Source organism: Falco punctatus (assembly GCF_963210335.1).
Source record: "Falco punctatus genome assembly, chromosome: 9".
Classification (NCBI taxonomy): Eukaryota; Metazoa; Chordata; class Aves; order Falconiformes; family Falconidae; genus Falco; species Falco punctatus.
This window is the reverse complement of record NC_137589.1, coordinates 38,267,956-38,280,789: the sequence shown is the minus strand read 5'-3', so window position 1 is coordinate 38,280,789 and position 12,834 is coordinate 38,267,956.

The following is a 12,834-nucleotide window of genomic DNA, read 5'->3' as shown; positions in this document are numbered from 1 at the left end:
TCCACAGAGGTAATGAGTAAGGTCAACAAGTAGGTGAAAAAGGAAAATCCAAAGGGGTAGCTAACAGGCTTAAATTAGACATCTTTGTGAGGGCACACCCTCCTAAGAAATGGAGGGGATTGTATTTCACAGAAATTAGCATGGGCTAGTGGTTCAGGATTCACTTGAGCTGCTGCAGGAAAGAAACCCACAGGTGGAGAAACATCCAGCTGGAGAGAGAGCAGTCTGGGCTGAGAAGAAAAAGCATTTTAGTGATTGAATTGAGCTGGCTAGACCTCATACTTTTTCTGTTAATTAAATTGTCTTTCTTGACAGGTGGCTTTTAGCTTGGTTTCTCGTGAAGGTTAAAGGACTCCCAGCTAGGTAGTTTATACAGGATAGCGGTACAGGGGTTCACTTCTTGTTCTTTTGTATTGTGCTGTCGCCAGATCGTAACTGCAGCCCCGAGGCAATATGGTTTCTAGTTTTTATACTGTCATTAGCCATATTTCAGATCAGCATGATTTATGGAAATGTTCATGTAAGGAATACTGCCAAGCAAAAATCTTGGGTTCAGGACAATTTGTTATTAAGATAAGTAGGTCTCTGTTGTGTCTGGCTAATCTCAGATGAGACTGGAAGCTAAAGGTCTATATATTCCATTTCAGAAGGAAAAACAATCACAAGGCATTTGCTATTTTTTGTCATCTTCATATAGGTGCAACCACAGTACTCCTCATTTCTCCAGGTGCTATCTGCACAGTGGTTTGCACACCGAGGAATACCAATCTAGGCATTTGCTCCAGAGTGTTCTAATACAACTAGAAACTGTGTAATTGCAGTTACCCAAGATTAGTAAAATCTACAGGGTTTTCACATGTTTGTTTCTCTTGAATACGGGCTGATTCTAGGTAAACCAGCTAGAAAGCTATTAGGCTTGTATGCACAACTGGATTTCCAAGGAATAACCCAGGACCCCAAAGCAAAGCAAAGACATTCCTTCCTCAAGCTATCAGTTGCACTGTTTCTCAATTTTAACTTTAGAACTGTGGAGAAAAGCCTCAGCTTCTGAGTTACACAATGGCCTGTGGTTACTTGAGTTGTAGGTATGGCTGTTTTCCAGAAATCTCAGGACAGTGTATTAGCTAGACAGAGGATGGACTGCCCTGGGAAGTCACTGTGTGCTGCCGGACCTCCCTTTGCAGATGGATCAGTAGATGTCTGCATAGGTGATCTCCTTCATCTACAGTTCACACGAGGTCTCTCATTACAGATCTGTCTAAGATGGTCAGGCATGTTTGTGTGGACTGTCCTGCTGCAAGAGAGCTCCTTCGTAGATGCACTCCAGCTCTAGCTCAAGTTGTATGAAGCAGCACTGTTGTAACAATGTGATTGTTACTCGTTGTATGAACAAGCAGAAATCTCTGGTCTGTCAGGAAACGTCTTGCAGTAAGCTCTGAATTGGCTTTCTACCTCCTGAGAATCTGTGGCAATTTAGCAGATCACCCGAACAGAAAAGGTGCTGCTGTTCAGGACTTGCTGAACGTTGAAGTGCTTGTTCAGGATCGGGTGTTTTAGAAAGCTGCTATTGATGAACCTGTGGGCAAGTGATGCATATGGCACATGTCTAGTGCTGTATTTCTAAGCAGGCATCAGTCCAAGTTCTCTGCTGGATGCAGTTAAGATTGAGTCATATGAAAGCTCTGTTAATAAATGCAGCAAGCACACAGAGTTTCTCAATCTTCAGATTCAAGAAATGTGATGAATTTCACCAGCATGATTTCCATTGCCTGATGTTTCATCCAAATCCAGAGTATCAATACTGAATAGCCCAGAACTCCTCCGGTTGCATTTTGAATATCCTGCTCCAGGTATACGAACCATTTCAGCTAAAAGCAAAAAGGTTTCACCTATGGGTTCTCTGCTAACTATAACCAGAGAAATGAAGATGTTTGGCTTCGCAGTTGTTCAGAACTGTGGATTTGCTTGTATCAACAGTACAAAAAAAAGCCACTGATACAATCGAGCTCCATATTTCAGAACATTAAAGATGCAAAATGATTGATAATCCTGTACAAATCTGCCATGGAGGCTACAGACCACTTTTGACTTGATTTTCAATGTTTGTTTGGTGTATAATTTAGTGTAACTGCTGATGTAGTAGACAGCCATCCACAAATGGTCTTATCTCACAGTGTTGTACTGGGACAGACATTGTGTGGTTCATATAGCTTGGTCATATCATCTGCTTATTGGAGCTACAGTAATAATATGAGAATTATTTCACAGATAAATGTAGTTCCTATGAACTTAAATAGAAAATGCAAAACATTAATGAGAAAATAGAGCACTAAGTGTACTGTCTAAATGCAACAAAGCTTTTTAAATGTACCTGTTGCAATCACAGTGCAACTACACTAAATCTAGGTATTCACAAACAACATACTCAGATTTCCAAATTTCAGATTTTTTAACCTAAAAATCACTCCAGAAGATAAGTCCAGTACAAAACTTACCCCCACCCCCCTTTTTATTTCCATCTGGAATGCAACTTGCCTTAAATCAGGGAGCAAATCTGGCTGTGAGCTCAGTGAAAGCAGCTCTAATTTCTGCCATTTTCCTAATATGTTATGAATGGTACATGTAAGCTAAATTAGTATTTACGAAGTAAGCGTTGTTGGTTGACCGTTCCCTGTTCTTCCTGAGTCAGTCAAACAGAAGCCTAAGGAGAGAGCTCTGGTGTAAGAGGTGTCTGAGTCTACCCCGGGAGCAGGATAACCTTATCTTACTTCGTTAGAAATCAGGAGAATGAATTAGAGTCAATCTCAGCCAGCTCTTTTAATTGCAGCAGTGGCCATCATCCATTAGTATTTCCAGGCTTCCACCTAGTGGATAAACTGCTCTGCTCTACTCAGGGCTGCAGTGACCCAAATCGGGACATCTGGGTTACTTTTTCAAGGTTAGCAAGATTTAGCAAATCTCAGTCCAAAAAAGATCCATTTCCAGAGCTGAGTGTGCCCAATAGCAGGCATAGTACAGAGGCTGTGAAAAAACAACTGGAAAGGGAACTTGAAAACCCTCTTTCATAAGTGGATCCTTTTATAAGCAGTAGCAGTATATGGCACATGTGGAGGCAGAAGCATTTCTCCACTTTCTGTGGATACTCCAACTGATTTAACGATATCGGTGCTCTTTCCCTAATCATCCCTTCAAAATATTTTTATTCCCTTGAACTGAGGAAGTGGATGCACAGCTGGTAGCATCTCTGTCTCTCTCCCTTGCACACTGGAGTCTCAAAGGAGGCAGTAGGCTAAGAGGAAAAAATAAACAAATGCATGTCCTTCAGTCTTTGCTCCTTCTGGCTCTCTTGGAGCAGTGTCTGCCTGGGAATTCAGCTTTGGAAGTGCTAGCATTTCCTAGCCAAAGAGCTCTTTGGGTCCATGCCAGGACTGCAACATCTCCATTTCCAGGAGTGTAGCTGGCTGCTCAAGGCTGGCTCTACTGGTAAGAACAGTTGAGAAGGGTTGGAAGAAGCGTTGGTGCCTCCCCTCTCCTTTCTCTTGGGAGCTGCGTCTATCTGCGCTCTCACTCCTGGCACCCACCAAAGCTACACCACGGCTGCACTACCATTTTTGTCATTTATCTACATAGGAAATCCATTGTTCAGGGGTTCAACAGTCATATCGGCAGGACAGGCAGATGTGAGGTGGAGAGTTTCTGGACAGCATTACTAGTTGCATCAGTGTATCTGATCAACATAGACATCTACACATCAACTCAATGCTGCAAAAAACTAAGCATGTAAAACTAAAACTTCTGGGTGGCACAGAATAGACATGTTATTTTAATGGAGAACCTAGTCTGTGCTGAGCTTTGAACTAGCCAACAAGTCAGAACAAATCTTCACTTGCACCATAAACTTCAGAAGATGAAATTATATACAAAATCCTGTTTATAGGTATATTCATGAAAAAGTGAGTTTTTCCATGGTGAATTTTAATACAGATTCTTTAGCAGTAAGGAAATCCAAGCAGAAAATCTTAGTCTGCATACTCTTGAAAAAAAAACCTAAACAAAATTCAGAAGAGGCAGTTATAAAATTCCCCTGACCAGAAGAGTGAATCCTACTCATTATAACAATTTTACTCTATTTTCCTTGCTAATGGAGTTGGGTAAACATCCCATCTCTAGCAGTAGCTCCGATTCATGTTGGTTCGTATGTGAATTTGGATAGGATGGCTCAGTGATTACCGCTTATACCTATCAGCTTTGCTTCCTGCAGCATCCTGCCCCTGCAACAGGGACAGAGAATGAAACATCTCCGCAATGCTGCAGTCCACAACCTGCAGATTAATCTGAACTAATTTCCTTCTTAAATTAGAACAGAGGACTGTAATCTGCAGCTCTTGATCACATATTATCTTCCTCTGCCATCCCCGCTCGAGGGTCAGTAATGCCTGATAGGGCAAAGAGGTAGGAAACCTGGGACTCTGCTTCTGCTCAGCTGGCTGAGTCAGAACTGCATCTCCAAAGTTTCGGAGGAAGACTGAAAGTCTGCATAAACCCTGTAGTTCCTTGCAGCAGTAGGGAGATACTTTCCAAACTTAATCAATTCTCTGAAACAGAAGATTAGATGCTGCTTATCTTAGTTTGCAGAACTGCTGTTATTGTAAATGGTGAAAAACCTTCCCCCCCACCCACCCAAATTCTGGTCTGTAGCAGCTAAAAAGATTGTTTCTAATCTTCAGCTTATTTTAACCAGAACAAGGCTGTTTTCCTTTCCCAGTGTTTGTATTTCTAAATAGTCCGGGGCACTGGAAAACTAGATTTTTGTTTCTCAGTGCATATTGCAAATTTTCTTATATCTTCCTATAGTCTCATATTTTATTTTATTTTTGGCTGAACATAATTTATTCTGTATTCATCTGTGGTTTAAATATCACCTCTACTCAAAAAAAATTACAGACGGTGCAAAACACAGTACCAGTGGATCTGATTTCCAGAGGATTATGCTGGCATGGAAAGATTCTTGCTAAATTTTAGGACAGCACAGCCCTCCTTTTGTTCCCTGGTGCTGGGAACATGGCCTGGCAATTAGCTGGAGTAGATCACTTCCAGTCTTCAGCAAATCCCAAACTGCCAAAACACTCTGCCTTGACAAGGTGTGTGAGCAAGAGAACAGGTCTGCTGCCCTGCTCTCTCCTTCCATCCCTGAAAACATTTTGAGATTTCTTAATAGTTGGTGATTTTCATTGTGAAGGAAAGCTTTAATTTTTTGTCTTTGTTTAGAAAAATTAGACTATTGTCCTAGAATAATCCCATGCTTAGGGCAGTCACTGGATTGTGGTTCAAGTAGCTTCTTTTTCAGCCTGGTTCCAACGAAAAGCTGTTGATGCAATCCTATTGCCTGTCTGTCAGTCAGTCCTTTGAATCCATGGCCACTTTCCCATGAATTTGAGCAGGAAGAATGTTTCAAAAGCAATTACATCCTGATATACTCCATGGGCATCAACAGCTGGGCAGAGAGAGAAACCTATGCGAACGTCTCCTGCAAAGGAAAGATGAGTAGAAGCCAGCTACTCAACAGCTAGTTGCTGGCTAATCAGCCGTGCCACACAATATGGTATTTTTTGCTCAGTGGAGATGTTAACAGGAGCTTGGGAGAGGAAGAGAGACTAGAGTGACCAAACAATCCTTCTTATGACAAACTCAAGCACAGCCATATTTCTAATATTAATGGTGTTTGTAAAGTTATCTCCTGTAAGAAGGTGAGTGTGCTTCGTGTGTATTTGATTAGTTTCTTTTCAAGACATCGAAACATGGAAATAGATGCCAAAAGCTAGCTCTGTATCTGTGTGTTTGCTGAAGTCCATCCTGCATTAGGTACAAATTTTTGCTTTGAAAATGATGTATTAAGCCTTTACCCTCTGCTGCTTTAATCAACCGGAGCAGAACCAAGTCCTGAGACTGAAGTTCTGCATGCTTCACCATGCTTTTTATCTCCACATCTTCACTGGGAGCAATGCCAAATCTGAACATCCAGGAAGAACTTGCAAGAAAGGGAACTGAGCACACCAAGTCCATAGCAATACCAAGCAGGCAGCAAGACTCAGTAGAGTAATAAACAGTTTAAAATAAAAGATATTGAGTACTTGCATGACTGAGCCCTTGTACTGAATACACCCTTGGTGTGCAATACTGTAATCTAGCAGTGTCTAGACAAATACATCTTACAGATTTTCCTTTCTTCTCTAACATGAATGTAGCTAGAAGATTTCCCGAAAGAAAATACCTAAAGCTCAGTAGTCAAAGAATATCCAGGTGAATTTTGCACAGAATCCCTGTCCCGTTTTTATACTACACAGCTGTCTGTGCACACGGTTCCTCTTTCTGCCCGTTCCAGGACTAAAGTCTCAGAAACAAAATCTTCCTAAGAGTTTTTGATGCAAGGTTGTACACTCATAGCACAGTGTATTCATGTGACAGGAAATTGTGTTTTAACTGCACAGTCAATGAGAGTGTAAAGAAGACACAGGAACTTAGTATAATATTCTTGTTCATCCTCATTTACCATAATTGAACAAAAATGTTGAGTGATTAGAAAATATGCATAATGGACACATTTAAAAAATATTATGTCTTATGTCAGTAGTTTGGAATAACGTTCCTTGCGGTTCTGAACAGGCAAATAAAGGTATATCTTATACAGTTCTGCATCATAAACTCTTGAACAAGAATCAAACACAAGAATCAAAGCTTGGGGTAATTGTGATAAGCAGATGTCGGAAAATTATTATGTAGTCCAGGGGGTAGGAAATTTTCAACCAATTGAAGTTACAGCAACTATGTGTTTGGTTTGGAAAAATAATGTAACAGGTGTCAGTACATCTGGCAAGAATTTGTTGAAACTTAAGTCCTGTAACTTCATGTTCTGTGAAGTCCTGAGTAAAAAAGAGTATCGGAATTGGCTCCTCCGGTTAAGATTACCAGAGCTGCAGGTGAACAAAAGGGGCATTGGGACCTGGTCCATCTTCCGCTCACTGCTCATCAAGCAGATGTCTTCTGTTAAATGTCCAGAGAATCATGTTCTCTCAGATTATTTTTTGCTTTATGTTTAATGACAGAAATCAAGATGCTGTGAACAGCCTAGTTTTTGAAAGCAGCTCCAGTTAAGACAGAGATACAGTCTTCAGAGTTTCTTTTTGTTAGCTTCAGGAAAGCAAAGCTGCATCAGTCTATTTGTGTATTTAGCTCACTGATTTTGTCAGATCACATTTTGCTCCTGTTAGCGCCATGGGATCACATCCAATGTATTTTCAGAGTTTAAACTATGATCAAATAGGAACAGTGTGACATAACAGAAGGTTTAATTTTATTTTAGGATACGTGCGTGTTTTCTTGTTGCAAACTAAGAGTTGACAAATAGATGACAAATTCTGAATGGCATTTGAACTAAACTTTCATCAAGCTGGCAGTGTCTTTATGTTTATTTTTGGTGGAATGACCTTTCAATGTGTAAAGGCCCTAGATGCTTCCTGATTAAGTTCTACTTCCATGTGAAAAACACTTTCAGCTCAGCGGAACTATGTGGGAACAATTGATGAAGGTATCTTCTTCTTTGTCAAAGCCTCCTGCTCAAATTTCAAGATAAATAGCGCAGGGCGGGACACGTTTACCTGAAACATAAAGCTGAAATGTAAGTTACATGTTCTTAGTTGCAGTTCCTAGTGCTGTCTGTTATTACAACCAGATGTTTCAGAAGAGTTGATGGGGTCTAAGAGTTACATGAAAAAGCAGAGCCTACTCTTCTGGGTTTGATCTGTAGTTAAGATTTCTTCCTCTTAGAAAAAGGTAACTGATGTTAAAAGAACATTTTGGTGCAGCTAAAATAAAAGAGTGTTTCAATGCAGCAAACCAAGATTTCTTTGTTTTCTTATTTTCTAAAATTGTGATCATTTGACTGCTTTTTTTCCATTTGCTGACACATTACTGTTAATTAGCTTACATTGCTCAGTTCCCATCCTGACCTAGCTCCTACCTGTCTGCTGTGAGGAAAAAGGCTGGAGTATGTCTGCATGTGTGTGCTTAGCAGGTGCAAAATTCAAATAGCTCAGACCATTAGCCCTGTCTCCTTGTAAATGCCAACCTTTCACCTAAGTCAGCTGTAATATAAATATATTTCATTCAGCTGACGCATTGAGGTTTTGGGGAGAAATTAAAAAAAAGTACACCAAAACCAAACACCACCACCCCAAGGCCAGAGTGGAAAGCATGTTCTCAGGACATGATTTAAGTTCAGACTCCTTCCCTGGTTGTACTCTGTAATTCTGTGCTAAATCCCATTTAGCTCACAGGAGTCTGACCAGTCTGACCAAGGGCTGGGTAACAGTTGTGAGGAGACCTCCACGTGTTGCCCCAGGTGTTTCTATTACACATCTGAGAGCTTCCATGTTTGAAGAGTTATTTTAAGTCTCACTGCACCTGCTGTTTTTTGGAAGGAGAATTTGATCCATAAAGGAAGACAAACTAAAGTAATTAGATTTAAAAGAGGCTGGATATTGAGACTAACCCTCTTGCTGTTGAAGCCAGGATGACAAAAAGCAAGAAAAGATTGTATTTAAGTCTTGTTTCCTTCCCCCTGCTTCTCAGCAGGGCTCTGACTTAGTTGTCCTGCATCTTACAGCGTCGCTGCTGCTCTGTGTTATGCTGGATGGGGACAGCCCCTCAAAGATGCTCTCACAAACTGAACTCACAGAAGTGTGCTGTGCCTCAAATTTCTCCCCTCCTGCCCTGTACCTTCTTTATCACTTCTGTGAAGGCAGCAGTGTCAGAGGCTGCACTGGCTTCTGCCTCCTGGGGTGTCCCTACTCCTAATTCCACATTGCCCTCCTAGGGTAGCTTGCACTACCTTCCAGATAGACCACCAGTGGTCTAAGGTAATGATTAGAAACTCGAACCTTTGTTGTGTCTTGATTTCCTCAATAAATCTGTAAATGCAAGTTCTGCAGAATAAAAAAAAAAATGTTTTGATTTTAGAGCTGAAGTGAAAAGTTAATAAACCATCTCTGCAAAATTTCACTGCCACAGTACAGCTTCCAGACTTGCCGTATGCAATTAAGAATAAGGTATGCAAGCTAACAAGTTCTATTAGATAAGCTGCTCTGACAAAGATAAATCAAGAGAGTAGTCCAAACCAATTCCTTTGCTAGAGTCTATAACTAGCGAAAACTGTTAGCGGGAATGTTGTTGTACCATCAGCTGCTCACCAGGCAACATTTTGGGCCCGGCCACCCAACCAGTTTTTTACCCAGTAGAGTATGGCTATCCAAGCCATGAGCAGCCACTTTCTCCAGGAGAATGGTGTGGGAAACGGTGTCAAAGGCTTTACTAAAGTCCAGGCAAACAACATGCACAGCCTTTCCCTCATCCACTAAGCAGGTCACCTTGTCATAGAAGGAGATCAGGTTAGTCAAGCAGGACCCGCCTTTCACAAACCCACGCTGGCTGTGCTTGATCACCTGGGTGTCCTGTATGTGCCATGTGATGGCACTCAAGATGAGCTACTCCATAACTTTCCCCAGCTGACAAGCCTGTAGTGCCCTGGATTCTCCTTCCAGCCCCTCCTGTAGACGGGCATCACATTTGGTAACTCCCGGTCAGCTGGGGCCTCCCCAGTCAGCCAGGATGGGATAATGATAAATGATAGAGAGCGGCTCGGTGAGCGCTGCCGCCAGCTCCCTCAGTGCCCTTGGGTGGATCCCATTCGGCCCCATAGACTGGTGTGTGTCTCAGTGGTGGAGCAGGTCACTGACCATTTCCCCTTGGGTTGTGGGGGCTTCATTCTGCTCCCCATCCCTGTCTTCCAGCTCAGGGGCTGGGTACCCTGAGAACGACTGGTTTTAACTTTTAAAGACTGAGGCAAAGAAGGCACTAATTACCTCAACCTTTTCCTCATCCTCTGTCACTGTTTCCCCCCACATCCAATAAAGGATGGAGATTCTCTTTAGCCCTCCTTTGGCTGCTAATGTATTTATAGAAACTTGTATTTTATTGTCTTTTTATAGCCAGATTAAGTTCTAGCTGGGATTTGGCCTTTCTGATTTCTCCCTGCATAACCTCTCCTTGCAGTCCCCCTGAGTGGCCTGCCGCCCCTTCTTCCAAAGGCCATAAACTCTCCTTTATCCCAGAGCTCCAGCCAAAGCTCTCCATTTGGCCAGGCTGGCCTCCTTCCCCACTGGCACAGGGGGACGGGCTGCTCCCGCGCCTGGAAGGTTTCCATCTGGAAGACCACCCAGCCCTCCTGGTGCCCCGTGCCCCTCAGGACTGCCTCGCAAGGGGCTCTGCCAGCCCGGCCCCTCAGCAGGCCACTGCCGGCCCTCCGGGAGCTCTGCTGACCCCCCCCTTGCTTCTCCCAGAGTCAAACCCTCCACCATTTCATATCCCGCAGCCGTCACAGCGCCCACGGGTCCTTCCCTGTCCCCACACCACAGGTCCAGCGGGCGCCTTCCCTGGCTGGCACTGACCAGCTGTGGGGGGGGTCCCCGCCGCACGCCCCAAGAACCCCTCGGCGGCCTCCTCCCCGCTGGGTTCGTTTCCAGCAGACATCTGGCAAGCTGAACTGCCCTGTGAGAACAGGGGCTAGCGATGGTGAGACTTCTCCCAGCTGTTTAGGATTCAGTGCCTAAAAAGCGGTTGTATGGAACATAAGCCCAGTCAATAGCCCTTACAGCATTTTTTAAGGAGATTGCTGCTTTGGTTGATAAAAATACCTGCAGACGTAAAATGAGCCATTGTACTTAATGGATTATTGTCTTTCCATAACACTAAATGACATTCTGTTTAGAAAACTGGAGCTACAGAAAGGCATCAAGGTAGATACCAAGCAGATTAAGACATGCTAATCAACAAATCTCAGAAAGATACTTGTTAATGGGGAAAAAAAATCACATAGCAATGTTTCCAGAGAAGTTCTCCTGGGACTGATGCTATCCAACACTGAATACTGCAAATCTGTCAGTCTTTAAACCTTGTAAAAACCCCTTAGCTTCCAGTGTGCACTTTGAGAAGATTTCTAAGTCGGTGTATAATTGCTTTATTAAGTGTTTCACTCCTTGGATAAATCTACACCCACTTTTTGTCTACAAGTTGCAGGGACCTTACATATCTGAAATGGAAACAAACCTTAGGTGCTTTTTAAAGTTACATCAAGAAGACCAATTTTGTGTCAACTGATGTTCCATCTTCTAGTAAACTGTCCAGCCATTTCCTTGACCTTGTTCTCATCAGCTTTGACAAAGGTTTTCTATGACAGCCTGGACTGGTGTAAGGAACCAATGTGGGCTCCTACCAAAGGCCTCTTTGGTTTCACGGATAGAAAAGCATGATGTGGTTTAAAAATCTCTTATGCAATTTTGTAGTCATTAATTTTGGAGTTGTTTGGCCATTATTATTTCTTCATACCATCCCTATACTCTCAAATGACTAACAGAATAAAACAGAAGCATCAGTGCTGTAAGTTTTGATTAATACCATCTGGGAAGCTTGAACTCAGGAAATATTTTTTTCTGCATTTAAAAAACCTACTTTTTTTATAGCTGCATGAAACAAAAATACTTGCACTGTCAGAGACTTGGCAGTTATGACAGTGATGCGCATTATTGATGCTAGTCAGTAATGGGCACCATAATGTCTCGCAGCACCTCATCTGTCACGCTGCAGTGTCTCTTACAGCTATAAGCACTGGAAACTACCATAACACTCACAGAATTCTTGTGATTTACTGCCTATAGGCCAAATAACCAAACACATGAAATAAGTAATTTCACTTATTGATCTGGAGATATATATATATATAAAATCTATATATCCAGAAGTATATCTTCTGACATGACCTTTCTCATTTCCTACTTTTTAAAAAGCTTCCCAGGCAATGCTGAAGAAAAGAAAAGCAGAGAAAAACAAGGTTTAAAGAGGGCTGAAATGAGGACTGTTTGTGTGAAACTATTAAAGCTCTAGTGCAGCACTTTTTTAAGGGAGGAGAGGAATAACATTTAGGGCTGTTTTGATTGTTTTTTGGAAGTAGCTGGTCATTTTGCATCTGGCAGAACATTTAAAATATTTTGGTAACAATCTTTAAGAAATTACATGTCTCTGAAAGAGAAGATGACTTTTACATCGCTGCTTTAAATTAAGCGTCTCTTCTCAGAGTAGTATATGGAATTATTTGTATGGATGCGTACTCCAGTTTCATTCACTTTTTTAGCCCACAGACTTTTTACCAGCAGGCATTGCTCACCCGCATATGCTGCATCAAGACTTCAGCCTGCTAGGTATGGATCACACAGATCCAGTAGCAAATTTTACGGGACTTACAGAGCAGTGCAAACTCCTGCTGTGCTGTTGGTTAATTTGCAGCTCTGCATGTAGTCATTCCTGAATGCCACACAGATGGTGTGCATCAAGGAGACAGTTTTGTCCATGCTATAGAGATTATTGTTTTATATCGGGTCTCAGACTCAGGCATATGCAGGGCACTATGCAGACCACTTCAAAGTGGTATGCAGCTGTTCTTTGCCCCTGCCACTGGTAGCCACCACCTCTCTCCCTGTGGTTCAGGCCTCCTTCCACTGCCATTGCCAGTGGCAGTATCTGACAAAAAAGGTGTTTGATCCCTCCTGGAAATGCAGATCTTTGGCTATTCAAAACTCATGGTTAGAGTATTCCAGTAATTCCTTATGTATTCAACCTTCTGTGTTCGTAATACATTTATAAAAGTTACTTAAGCCACCTATATCTGCATCTATGAGCTACAATAGCTTCTTCCAGAAATATACGCCTGGCAATAGTCTTCTGTGT